This window comes from Saccopteryx leptura, chromosome 3 (assembly GCF_036850995.1).
Source record: "Saccopteryx leptura isolate mSacLep1 chromosome 3, mSacLep1_pri_phased_curated, whole genome shotgun sequence".
Lineage (NCBI taxonomy): Eukaryota > Metazoa > Chordata > Mammalia > Chiroptera > Emballonuridae > Saccopteryx > Saccopteryx leptura.
Window position 1 is genome coordinate 185,376,384 of NC_089505.1, and position 15,348 is coordinate 185,391,731.

Below are 15,348 nucleotides of genomic sequence, written 5' to 3' on the forward strand. Positions count from 1 at the left end.
AGGTAATATCAGGAAATTTGACAATATATAGAGTGGTGGGCAAAAGTAGGTTAAATTACCAGCCATCATTACCTAAGAGATAAATCATAAGCAAACACATGAAATAATAGCAACAATAATAAAAAGACAAATAACAAATGCAAGAATAAATTATAGTATTACAAGAATAAACTTTTGCATAATTACAACCATAAACCTATTTTTGCACATTTCTGTATTATTTTTGTTCAATTTATAGTTCATATTCAAATGTTATCATTAATTCAAATTATTTCCTTTACATATATATTTTTTTTGCCACTTGAAGATTAAAGCCTTGATTATGCATTGCATTTACTTTAGTTTCTTTAGTCACCTTTAATCTGCCTTATTTTCTGTCTTTGTTTCTTTTTTGTTTTGTAGAATGACCCAAGGTTGCCAGATTGACCATAGGGTCATCAACATGACATTGCTGGTTTGAAGCCCAAGATTTCTTTTTTTTTATTTTTATTTTTTTTTATTCATTTTAGAGAGGAGAGGGAGAGACAGAGAGAGAGAGAGAGAGAGAGAGAGAGAGAGAGAGAGAGAGGAAAGACAGAGAGAGAGAAGGGGGGAGGAGCTGGAAGCATCAACTCCCATATGTGCCCTGACCAGGCAAGCCCAGGGTTTCGAACCGGCGACCTCAGCATTTCCAGGTCGACACTTTATCCACTGCGCCACCACAGGTCAGGCCAAAGCCCAAGGTTTCTGGCTTGAGCCCAAGATTGTTGACTTGAGCAAAGGGTTGTCACTGGCTCTGCTTGAGCCCCCCTGCCCCCATCAAGGCATGCATTAGAAGCAATCAATGAACAACTAAAGTGACACAACTACGAGTTGATGCTCCTCATCTCTCTTGTTCTCTTTCTTTCTCTCTTTCTTGCTAAAAGAAATATCTTTTTTATTTTTCTGTTCTGTAATGACACAGTGGATAGATGTTGACCTGGAATGCTGAGGTTGCAGGTTTGAAACCTTGGGCTTGCTCAGGGAAGGCACATCTGAGAAGCACTGTTATGAGTTGATATTTCCTGCTCCCCTTTCTCTCTCTCTTTCTCCATCCTCTCCCTAAATTCAATAAATAAAATCTTTAAACTGTTGGTAATAGATATGTAACATAAAGAACTATGTCTTGTCTGAAATATTAAAGAATTGTATGCATTTGGAGAAAATCATTTTTAAAAAGTTATTATCTGTTACCTACCTCATCTAAAAATAGATAATACAAAACTTCACTGTATGAAGAGCAGATATATTGAAGGCTGTACTTCTTAATCTCTTCACCGTTTCACCTAGTCCTCCAACCCTTTCCGTCAAATTATCTTTTTGAAAAGTAGGTCTCACTTTTCTCACCAGATATGACTTTTTATCCACAAAGTGAATATTACTGGCCTCAGAGAGACAGAAATCAGACAAGACTACAGCTCTCCTTACAAAATTTATTATCCAGTAATATCAAAGGATTACAGTTAGAGCTCTCTTTTCTCTGAATGCAAAAATATTCAAGTCTATGAGTGATCTTGGACAGTAGAATAAGCAAGACTTCAAGCATCTGCATCTCTGTCAGCATAACCTTGCAGGCATTCTTACTATGATTGGAATGTTTATGTCCCTCCAAAACTCTTGTGTTGAAATTTTAATGTTTGATTTGATGTTAATAGAAGAGGAAGCCTTTCATATGTGCTTAGGTCTTGAGAACTGAGCTCTTATTAGGAGATTCATACCCTTATAAAAGAAAATCCAGAATAGTCCTTGGCCTTGTCTGCCACATACAGATACAATGAGAAGTCTGTCTCCTAGGAGCTGCCAAAATGACCATGTTGGCAACCTGACCTTGAATTTCTAGCATCCAGAACTGTAAGCAATAAATTTTCTCATTTTTATAAGCCACTGAGCTTGTGATAGTTTGTCATTGTAGCCTAAATGGAAAAGAAACCATGCTTACCTTAGAATTAAGGGCCCTAAATTTATTTCACTTATTCAGAAAACAAAGAGAAAATTTTCCAATTTACAGAAATATGTGCAATTAAAAATAACATTTTTGTTTAAGGAGGTCTAAAAAAAGGACTTGTTAGGGGAATTTGAAAAACATACTACTTTCTTTCTTAGAAACTTATATTTTCAGAAAAGACAAATAAGCTTATATACCTCACTTACAAAGCTGTACAATGGCCCCATCTACTTCCCATGATAAAATAAAACTGCTATTGTTGGTGTCAGAGAAACTATATTAAGGGGCTTTTCCCAGTCTTTCTTGAACAATATTTTGTTGCTCCAGTTTATTTCTCTATGTACTAAAGAAATAATACTTTTTTTTTTTATAAATTTTTATTAATGTTAATGGGATGACATTAATAATTCAGGGTACATATATTCAAAGAAAAACATGTCTAGGTTATCTTGTCATTAAATTATGTTGCATACCCCTCGCCCAGAGTCAGATTGTCCTCCGTCACCCTCTATCTAGTTTTCTCTGTGCCCCTCCCCCTCCCCCTAAATCTCTCCCTCCCTCCCTCCTGCGTCCTCCCTCCCCCCACCCCTGGTAACCACCACACTCTTGTCCATGTCTCTTAGTCTCGTTTTTATGTTCCACCAATGTATGGAATCATGTAGTTCTTGAAGAAATAATACTTAATCTGTAGGTCAGTGTAAAGATTAAATGAGATTATGTACATAATAGATATAACCTTTGGTGATTAATTGACTACTTAATACACAATTGAATACAAGCATACAGGCATAAGGCTAACATTTCTTCAAGGTTCATTAGGGTGTGTTATTTTAAGTATATTTTCCAAATTTGCCTTTCAGTGAATTTCAATATAAGTCTATGTCATGGAATTTATTCATTCATTACTTTAGGCAATGAATGCCAAGTAATCAATAATCATTTTAAACCTTGCCAATTATTTAATAAATACAGCCATAGATAGGTAATAAATAAGAGATTGGTAGTCATTGTAGGCAATTATGAACAGAACTTTTAAAATTGTACTTAAAGTTCCAAAATGCGTGTTATTATACACAGAACAACAATTTTAAATTTAATCCAATGCATAAAATATTTATGCATTTGTTCAGGAATCTGAATCTGTTATAAGAACAGGCATTTGATAGAATTTGTCAAAATTCCTTCTAGTCAAAATTAACTCTGTATTGCACTTGTAAGAATCCAGTCATTATGCTTATTTTTTATTGCTGATAGTGAGTTTATAATTTTTTTCAAATGAATAAAGTGAATAATTAAAATATAAGATTACCCCCTAGCTGGCTGGCTCAGTGGTAGAGCATCAGCCTGTCGTGTGGAAGTCAAGGGTTCAATTCCCAGGCAGGGCACACTGAAGAATTGACCATTTGCTTCTCCACCCTTTCCCCTCTACTTTCTCTCTGTCTCTCTCTTCCCTTCCTACAGCCAAGGCTCCACTGGAGCAGAGTTGGCCTGGGTGCTGAGGATGGCTCCATGGCCTCTGCCTCAGGCACTGGAATGGCTCTGGTTGCAACTGAGCAATGCCCTGGTGGACATGCTGGGAAGATCCTGGTTGGGCACATGCAGGAGTTTGTCTCTCTGCCTCACTGCTTCTCACTTCAGAAAAATACAAAAAAGAAATGTGTGTGTGTGTGTGTTAAACTTTTTTCTCAATTTATCTGGAATAACATACTTTACAAATGTTTACTTTGGAAGGTCATTGTCTACTAAAGTTTCACTGTCCCTGATAAATAATCCAATTTTATTTTAAGCTTAGACCTCCAATGCTGAAATTCTTATTTCATGCCGTTCCTTCAACCATATGTCACTGAGATTGTATATTATTCAATATCTATTTGTTGAATGAGTAAATTATTTTAAGTTAATTAAAGCAGGAAGAGATAAAGAATCTTTCAGAATTTTACTTTAAAATAGTATTAAATGGAGATGATAGGAAAGTAATAGGAACACATGGACTTTATGTGATTAGCAGTTTTTATATGTGTGTGATTTCCCCTGCTTTGACTCCAGGACTTAGGAGCATAATTTGAAGTGTGAGATGTTATAGATAGTTTGTTTCTTTAAAATTCATTGACCTTAAATCAGTGTACATTATTGCCTTCCCTGCCATTGGTCTTCTCTATGCTGTGCTCTTTTTCTGGTAGAAGAATTCATGGTTCATGGAGGTAATTAGAATTTAAAAAAAATAAATAAATAAAAAGGTGAAAAGAAAATATAGAAAAATTTTATAAATGCTGGACTTTGGAATCAAACATGATTTTCCATCTTTTCTGAAGTGCTCTAAGTACTCTATTCTTCCTTTCCACACTGCCCTTCCTAGTTACCTATTATTATAAAACCTTTCAAGTACTTGAAGCAGCTTACCCATTTCACCCTCATATGCCTGCCACTGGTATCTGGTGTCAGAACCTAAATGGATTAAGAAGTCAACCAACCAGTTCTTTCCTCTTTTTATTTATTTGCATGTTTTAAGGTCACTGACCTTATATTTTTGTTGATCCAAAAAATGCAGCAAAAAATCTAAATGATCTGAATTATGTTCTTCTCCAAAGTATGTATCAAATTATAAAATATAATTTTGAATATGTCTTCTTTCCCATGAAATGTGAGGAGGAGTTTAATGAGAACCTACAAATTTCCTTACCATTTCTAAAGTAGAAATTATACAATATTGCATCTGTGATTTCAGTAGGTGGGAGAATAGTAATAGCAACTCTTTTCAACAAGAGAGAATCACATTTCACACACCAAAATGCATTTTCAAATTCAACTATATGTTTAGTGGTTGTTAAAGGGAAATAACTGAGGAGGGAGGGGAAAAATTTCAAGACCTCCATGTAAAGAGAATTGTGCTAAAAAATCAAGTCTCAGTTTTGCCACAAACAAGTTGTATGATTTGAAGCAAGTCATTAAACTTGGTGAAACTCAAATTTCTCACTACAAAATCAAGAGTGATATCACCTATATCTTTCCTTTAACATTAGTCTATTATTCTACACAAAATTACATTATTATATACTGCCAGAATCTCACTAAGGCATGTTTAAAGAATGCATATATATATATATATAGGTTTTGGATATTTCAGTATTTAAAAAATACTCTTTCCTCACACTGTGCTGAGCATATAATATATGCTCAGTGATTCAGTTGATAACAATACCTGAGTATGAACTCTTAGAATTTATATAATAAATGTCTCCAGATTGGGAACTAAAATAAAATCATATAAATTAAATTTTTCTGCACTAAGGTATGAAGTTTGTAATACCCATTGTTCATAAAAAAGAGATTACTAAAGCCAGCTACCTCTTGATATTCTTTATCTTTTGTAGAAAGTTTTTAGTTCAATTTCCTTGAATATGCTGTATTTATTTTTATGTTTATATATATTCACATACATTCATAATACATTATGTTTGCATGTATATATATATGTGTGTGTATGCATGTACATACACACACATATATATAATAAATACAAAGAAATATATCTTTGTGTTTTATAGATAAAAAGTTGTAAGTCCTGGCCTGTTGGCCCAGTGGTAGAAAGTCGGCCCAGCATGTGGAAATCCTGGATTCGATTTCCGGTCAGGGCACACAGGAGAAGTACCCATCTATTTCTTCACCCTTTCCTCTCTTCTTTCTTTCTATCTCTCTCTTCCCCTCCTGCAGCCAAGGCTCCATTGGAGCAAAGTTGGCCTGGGCACTGAGGACGGCTTCATGGCCTCCACCTCAGGTCTAGAATGGCTCCTGCCGCAACGGAGCAATGCCCCTGGTGGGCATGCTGAGTGGATTCATGTCAGGCGCATGCAGGAGTCTGTCTGACTGCATCCCCACTTCTAACTTCAGAAAAATACAAAAAAAATAAGTTTTAAGACCAGAAATCACAACTAAACTTCACCAGCAGGACTCTCTGTCCCTTATATCGCTCATCAATTCTTCTTCAACTTAAATCCATGACTGCATTGGTGCTGGTGGTGTTGGGAGTGCCCTTTGATGACCAGCTCATAGTGAATGAAAAAGCCTAAACTTGGTTAAAGGATGGGTTGAATCTCTATGAAAGGGAAAGCTAAAAGGTATATTGCTGCTGCATTAATGTTCCAGTCAATGGGGGCTATGAAGAACAGACTTGAAACAAATGCTACCAGGAGAAAAAACATCACACAGTGCACCTACGCATGCTTTTGCATGGGAATAGGACTGACTTATGGCAAGGACACATATAGACTCATGGGACTTTGCCAAGGTTGGCTGATTGGATAGGACCTCTGAATCATTAATACTGGAAAATTTAGGATAAGGAGATCTGAGTTAGAGGCATGCATATAAATCTTGGAGATGCAGACTAAAAGTTGATGACCTTTGTATCACATGTTATCTTTCACCAATGGGAAATCACCATGAACAAACAGTAACCAACTAGAGGACAGCATTTCTCAGCCAGTAGACATCAGTCATCCTGTGTTACTGGCAATCCCAGTGCTGGTTCTTCTGAATGCATGAATGGAGTAACCACAATGGCAGAAATGGAAGCTATCCAACAGCATGGGCTTCTAATCAACAAAGTTAATCTTGTGAGGGGTGCTTCTGAATGACCTACCTTCCTATTGAGCCACATATGTTGTGTGGTACTTTCAAGAGATTAATTAACCACTTAGTTGTGAGTTGATTAACTTGTCCCTAGTCTGAAAACAACAGAAAAGTATCCTGACTGGAATTGACACAGATTCCAGATATCAGTTTGTCTTTCTTGCCTGCAGGTATCCAGTTAACCCCATTATGTTAAGGCTTACATGGTGTTTGGTCTATTGGAATCTCATGTGGGATCCACAAAAGGGTCAAAATTCTGGCAAAGTGAGTGTAGCAATATGTACATGGTATTGGAATCTGGTTTTCTATTATATACCACCCTATGAAGAATCTGCTAGTCTGATAGAAATGATAAGTTTTAGAAGTATTTCTTTAAAAATAAACTTTTTAAAGACAAATGAAAAACCTTTTAGAGGTACACCTAAGGTTCAGCTTTCAGATGTCACCCAGAAAAGATAAGATGCCGTCTTCCAGATGCAGTGTGCACCTTAGATCAATGGCCACTATGTGGCACAATGCCTTAAATTTGGTAGGATATGTTAGTAGGCGCTCTATTTACTTTCACTTCTAAATATTCACTTAGGCAATTTATGTTTTTCTTCCATTCCATTTTGGACTTTGTGAGGCTAACAGTCCAGATTTCCAAGAGAAAATTCTCTCATTAGGGGAAAGAGCCAGAGTCTCAGAAGCTTTAAACTATGACTCTTACCCTTTATTATTTTTTTTTTCTTTCAGAATTCCCATGCTAAGAGATCAACGGTCAGGGAAAGGAGTCTCCATTGCTTTACCCTTATTAAAAAGAAACAAGCTTGCTGTTTGCAATTGTGGCAAAGAAGAACGTGTTGGCCCTCAAATAATCCACTAACTTAATTCTAGATAGTCCTTTCCTCAATTTTGACAGAAAATAGGCATCTGTAGCTGCCTCATTCTAAGATCATGGTGATCCCTCAAGGATATAGATCCAGGTAACCCTACTTCAGTACAGTTGCTTTCCATAGGTGAAGGGAATCAAAAATGGGTAATAGAAATGGGAGGGGCCCTGGCCGATTGGGTCAGTGGATAGAGCATTGGCCCAGCACATGCAGTTGTCAAGTGATGCTAACGATGGTAGAGTTTTACCCCAGAAGTAGTAAGCCAGAAACCTGGATTAGAGGCTCAGTCAACTATATGTTTGGTGCTGCTGGTTATTTTCTGATGACATCTGGCTTAGGTGGTTATTGAGTAACAGTAACAAATTTAGAGTTGTACGACAGCATCCAGACCTTCTTAACAATAGAAAGTGCTTCTTCTTGGGTTGGTATACTTGAAAGCAGAAATAAGAAGCAAGGAACACCACAGAGAAATGGTGAATAAAATGAGAAACTGGAATAGTTAGGACCATACATACACTTTACAGATTTGGCTAATATTTAAGGTCTAAGTGGCTATATGGAGAAAAACTTTACTGAGTTTGTCTCTATAATACTCTTTTTCAACACATCGTTCTTTAATTTTTATTCAAAATATAAGAGAAATAATTACTTCTGTTATGGAAGATTATGTAGTCATTTTCAGGTAGCCAGTCCTACTCTCAGATCCCAGCTCAGTCACAAACTAGACTAATAATCTCAGCAAGTTACCCAGACCCAGTTCCTAGAAACACTGAAATGGTGGTATTAATTATATCTAACTTATGTGGTTATTATAAATCTGTAATAAAATCATGAATACAAAGAATAAGATAGACTATATGACATAAAATAAGCACTCAATACATATTAGGTATTTTTTTCAATATCAAAACAGCCCCTTTCTTTATCTTTTTTATGATCAATATTTTCTGTTATCAATTGAAATATCTCTTATTTTTGTTGCTATTATTGTCAGATACAGAAAATGTACATGTAGGAGATTGTTGGGAAGATTTGGCAGGATTTTTATATTTACCTGGTGTGTTAGATGCAAATCCAATTTAAGGATCTCTCACTAAGATTATGATTTGTTATCTAAGTAACTCTGCCAGTGGATCAGGACTGCTTATGGTGTTTCTTTTGTAGCTGGGTATGTTACAGATGATTTACTTAATTTACTTTTGCTATGGGTCTCATTTTAGTCATCACATCTGTTTGTCATTGTTGTAGTTGTGATTGTTAAAATTTTCCCAGCCTGACCAGGCGGTGGCGCAGTGGATAAAGCATCGGACTGGGATGCCGAGGGCCCAGGTTCAAGACCCCGATGTTGCCAGCTTGAGCGCGGGCTGATCTGGTTTGAGCAAAAGCTCACCAGCTTGGACCCAAGGTCGCTGGCTTGAGCAAGGGGTTATTCTGTTGAAGGCCTGTGGTCAAGGCACATATGAGAAAGCAATCAATGAACAACTAAAGTGTTGCACTGCGCAACAAAAAACTAATGATTGATGCTTCTCATCTCTCCATTCCTGTCTGTCTGTCCCTATCTATCCCTCTCTCTGACTCTCTCTGTGTCTCTGAAAAAAAAAATCCTAGTTATACATGTATAAATTTAGATTCTCTTGTGAACCTTGGATCTATGCCACCCTGCAACTAATTATTCACTAAGTTGATCAATATTAGAATATAAATATGTTAGAAAAAAAGAAGACAAATGAGCAGAATTTTAAAAAGATATAATCTATGACTAAGACATAGAAAAGAACTCCAAAATATATAAAACTATATGTGCATTACAACATTTCAATACAGAGAATAGAAACTAGTTCTTCTTGATTGATGACACAATAGAAATTATTCTTGGATGTCTGGTTTATTGAAACATTTTAGTGAATAAAATTAATGTAAGAAAACTAATACAGTAAGTGAGAAAGTTAAGATTTGATTCCAGTTCTACTTCACTGTAAAGTCCCTGAATACATCTACTGTATTTTCCCATGTATAAGAAGCACCTTTTTAAAAAAATTTGGGGTCTAAGAACTGGGTGTGTCTTATACAGTAGTTGTAGATTTTTTTACTTGCATTTCCCGCTTTTTTGCGCTTGTTTTTGCACTCGTTGAAGACAGTGATTTGTCATCAGACACAGATGAGGATAAGCTAATAGATGGGAGTTTTGACAATGAGGAGGAGTTGTATAAATTCTATAATGAATAAAACTTGAGTTTAATAATTTTATGTAATAGATTTTTTTTCAAATTTCAGGCCCCAAAATTAAGTGCTTGTTATACATGGCAACATCTTATTCATGGGGAAATACGGTGTGTCATGCAAAATCATTTTAGAAGACATTTTTGTCACTTGCAGATCTTTAAAAAATAGAATTAACTTATCTTTCTGAGGCCTTACCATTGTGTGAAAAATGAATGAACAGTGTGTGGAGAATTTTATGTTAATTAATATTACATATTGTGAAAAATCAAATATGCAAACTTTATTTAAACTATTCTATTAGCCACATATGAATCTAGGTTTATGCTTCATTGCCAAGATCTAAGGCAGCTTATGTACAATCCTTTCTGAAAAAGGGAGATAACTCAGTATTCCCTGCTCAAGTTCAGTCACTCCCTATGTACTCAAAACAAACAGACGAGTCTAAGTACATTCATTGAGCACTCTAGTAATTTCACAACCTTGCCATCATCCATATAATAAATATTTCCTAAGTACATACTGTGACCAGGATCTTGTCTAACAATTGGGAATACATCAGTTGTTTAAAAAGATAACAAAACACTGTCTTTTAAACTACTAGTTTCTAGCACCCTTCTTTTTCGTAGTTTGCTAACTCTTTGAGGACAATGACTAAATTTAATGTTGTCTTGTGCTTATCTACAGCTTCTAATGTAGTGCTCCATACGGAGTGAATCTCAATAGTCTTTTGAGTAAATAGAAGTTCAGAGAAATGTTGGGTCATGGAGCTTCACAAAACTTCAGAGATTTGCCCCATTATGTCTTTGTACAAGGGCTCTGCTCTAAAATACATTGAGAACTATAGCATAAAATTAATTTTCTCTGGTAGATTCATAATGTACATTAATATATTAAAGAGTCTTAGAATACCTACTATGAAGAAATTCTTAGCATTTTCTAAATAATTTTTAATCACAGAACTGGTTTGGGGAATAATATTAATATCTTTTAATCTCTTGGTACATATTTTCTTGAATATTGATAGAAAAGTATTTTTTATATTTAATTCTAAGATAAATACTTCTTATTAAATAGCCAATGAAGATTTTAAAGTAATACCTTTTCAAATTACTTGGTAAATTTGAACTGTACATAAGAGCATTAATATGTTATTTTATGACTGTTGATGAGAGATAGACATACTATGACTCTTTTCTTGCTCATATTACTTATTGATATTCTATGTGACTTGCAACCATTTAAGAAGGTAGTAATGAGGTAACATCACAACTCCAAATTTCTTTTTATTGTTGCTTGGCTCAACAGTTTGATCAGCTCACTTTTGATTATTCTCTTCTGTATAAGAAGGACTCGCTCTTCTCATTATGAACCCATGTCATGTGGCATTTCATCACCTCCCCAATGCAACCTTTAACTTATGATGGATCAAGTGCTTGTAAAGAAAAGCAGATTTAACACTTCTCAGATTACAAATGCAGGGCATAAATGTAAAACAACCTGGTATGTAGAAAGTTTATATCATAATTAGGAATGGAGAGCAAGCCTTTATAACCTATCCTTAATTATCTACTATTCCTTCAAAGTAGAAATCCGGAATCAGGCTTGGCGGAACATTTTTCTAGCTAAATAATTATCAATATACACCTGCACTGTTAAAAGATGGTGTCCCTAAATGTTCCATTCTCTTCTCCCTCTGCATTTGATATACCAGATGTTTGGCTCTTTGTTTAAGAATGTATTGGGTTCCCATATGTATTTTTTAATAAAACCATAGTTTTTAAAAATAAAGTTCTCCCTCCAAGTGGCAGTGGGCCACAGATAAAAACCAACATGTGTTGTAACTCAGAATGTCTGTTGCTGTGGTTACATTTTTGTGATTTATTTCTAAAGTACTTAATATACATATATTTCATTGTTTCTTTAACTTTAGAGGAAAGGTGATTTAAAGCTGTTTCCTTGCTTTTGTTTTTTTTTTTTTTAAAATGAGGTACATGTGGAAATTGAATCAAATGGACAAAACTGAGATGAGAACTCCAAAATCTCTTGTTTTTGCTGCATCCATTTCACTCCGCTTCAAGAAATACAGGTCACAACCCACTATATCTCCCATTTTTTGCCTTCACCACTCTATTACATCTGAATGTATGTTGACTACCAGCATGTTATTTCACTCAATAAACTAATATTTCTATTGACTGAAGAATTTCTTGTATGAGATTTTGTTCTCCCTGTTTGTAAAGGTCTTTTCTTCTAAAATTGCACTTCCTTTTTACACAGTAACATAGATCGTTAAGGGGTAAGGTTTATTCTACTTTCATAGACTTTCCTCATCATAAAAAAAGAAAAAAACTACAAAAGGAAAAAAAAACAGATTAATCAATGTTATTAATTATAAAAACTTAGATCAGAACCACTCAAGTAATGAAGCCAGGGAGGAAGCCTGTGCATACAGAGGAAGATGGTCCCTAATACGTAATTATTGAGCTAATGTGTCTATGTTAAACAGCAAATCTGGGGATAACCAGTCTCTTCATCATAAGCTGCTGCTCCTATTATTTATATGAGCAATTTGACATTCACACCTTGATTCATATAATATCTTGATCTCAAATGAAGCTTTTAAAGGCTTAGTAACACATTGGACTGGTGCCATATAAACTTAGCAAATCTATCTAAGAAAACATCTCTTTTATATCTAAATTTTGATGGTTTTAGTCTGTATCTCACACAGAGCTTTTATTTCAAATTAGAGTTATTAACTTATAACTCTTCTTTTATGTAATAAATTCTCTAATAACATCATCCACATATGATGAGGCATCCTTTAATTTTTCTTAAAGTATCTAACATATCCTGTCAGCTTAATATTTAATTGTTAAAATGTATTTCTACTATTATCATGTTATTATTTAATAATAATAATAATATTTGAAGGTACTAGCTAGTGCAATTAAATAAGAGAAAAAGTTACCTATAAAAATAATAAGGTAGAGGCAAAATTATTATGTTTCCAATAATATTATCCATTTAGAAAACTAATAGTCATAACTGAGAAATTAAAAATAGAAATGACTTCAATAAATTAATAAAGTTAATTTAAATCAGTAACTGAAAACAATATCCAAGATAGCATCAAGTAGGTGGAAGCTACACTCATCACTACCCAAGATAAAACTTGAATTACAATTAAATTATAGAAAAAGTTATCTGAATAACTAACTAAAAACTAATTAAAGAGAAGTGTTATAATCAAGAATTTATAGCCAAGAAGAAGCCACATCAATACTAGTAGGAAATGTGGAACTGTGAGAACTTTAACCAACATACCCAGTGGTCAGCTTCCAACAACATCAGAACGGGATCCAGCAAGTTGAACCTGCATATCCAAAGGGAAATCTCAGCAGGCAACAGATTCTGTTGAGGCAAATTCAGCTTTATGTGTTCAGCACCTGAACAGCTGTTCTGATGCAATGGTCAGGGCTACACCACACTCTCAGCTAGCCTGAAGGTTGATCTCATGCACAAACAGACATATAGCAATCAAGACTTCATTATTATATGAAGGCCCATATTACTTGCACAAGGGACATTCCTGAAGCACTCAGCTTAGGTGACCAATGAGATTGCATTAGAGAATCCCCCAGGATACCTACTGCATGAGGTCATCCACCAAAACTGGGAGCCATAGATGATCTATCTAATACATAGAAACAAACACAAAGAGACAGCTTAAATGTGGAGACAAAGAAGGATTCCTCAAATGAAAGAACAAGAAAAACTTACAGAAAAAGAGCTAAGTGAAATGAAGGCAAGCAACTTATCTGATATACAGTTAAGAAAAATAGTTATAAGGATGCACAAGTAAATTAGTGAGAATTACAACATACTAAGTGAGAACTATAACAGCAAGAAAAGGATATAAAAATGACTAAAAAGAACCAGTTAGAAAGGAGAAATACAACATCTGAAATGAAGGATACATTGGATGGAATAAATATACTGCTCACAAAAATTAGAGGATATTTCAAAATGAGTATGAAGAAATAAAATACTCCCTAATTTTTGTGAGCAAGGTAATAGGTTGAATGAAATAAAGGTTCAAATCAGTGATTTGAAAGACAAAGTAGAAAAAAACACCCAATCCAAGCAGAAAAAAATATATTAAAAAATGAAGATTATATAGGGGCAATTTGGGACAACATGAAGTGTAACGATATTCTCATCTAGGGATACAAAAAGGAGAAGAGAGAGAGCAAAGAATCAAGAACCTGTTTGAACAAATAATGACCAAAACTTTTCCTAAGAAGGTGAAGGAAAAGAAACACAAGTCTAGAAAGTACAGAAGATCCCAAACAAGATAAATCTAGAGAGGCCTACAATAAAAAAATAATAATTAAAATGACAAGGATAAAGACAAATAGAATCTTAAAAGCCACAGGAGAAAACAGTTACGTACAGAGGAGCTCACACAAGACTGCCAGCTGATTTTTCAACACAAACATTTCAGACCAAAAGATATTGGCATGAAATATTCAAAGTAATGAAAAACAGAGACCTACAACCAAAATGACTTTACCTAGCAAGACTATCATTAAAAATTATAGAACTATAGAACTTCACAGACAAGAAAAAGCTAGAGTTTGTTGTCGTCAAGTCAGTATTACAAGAAATGTTAAAAGGCTTGCTTTAAGAAGAAGATGAAGAAGAAGAAGAAAAAGAAGAAGACCAGAGAAACATAATTAAAAGAATAAAATGGCAATAAATATATACCTATCAATAATCACTTTAAATGTATATGGCTTAAATGCTTCAATCAAAAGACATAGGGTGACTAAATGGATAAGAAAGCAAGACCCACATATATGCTGTCTACAAGAGACCTACATCAGAACAGAAAAGACACACAGGCAAAAAGTAAAGGGATAGAAAAGTATGTTTTATGCTAATTCAAAGAATAAAAACTAAGGCAGCAATACTTATATCTGACAAAATAAACATTTAAACAAAGACTATAGTAAGAAGCTAAGAAAAAGACACATAATGATAAATGGTGCAATTCAAAAAAAGGATATAATAACCCTTATAAATATTTATATACACAATATAGGAGCACCTAAGTATATAAATGGAATCATAATGGACATAAAAAAAGATTACAGCAATACATTTATTGATAAAAATGACAGTAGGACATTTAACACTCCATTGACATCCAGACAAAAATATAAATAAAGAAAAACCAAGGTCTTAAATGACATATTAGACCAGCTGGATTTAATTAATATCCTCAGAGCATTTCACCCCATTTATTCCAGAGAAGTAGATGATGAATTCTTTTCAAGTGCACATGAAACACTTTCTAGGATAAATCACATATTGGGACACAAAACAGGTCTTAATAAATTTAAGATTAAAATTATACCAAGCATCTTCTCTGACCATAATAGTACAAAACTAGAAAAAAATAACAGAAAAAAAAACCTCCCATAAGATATGGAGGCTAAATAACATGTTACTAAACAATGAATGGGTTGACAATGATATCAAGCAAAAAATCAGAAGATAGCTTGAAACAAATGAGAAAGAGAACACAACAACCTGAAATCTATGGAACACAGGAAAAGCAGTAATAAGAGGAAAAGTCATAACATTACAGGCCTA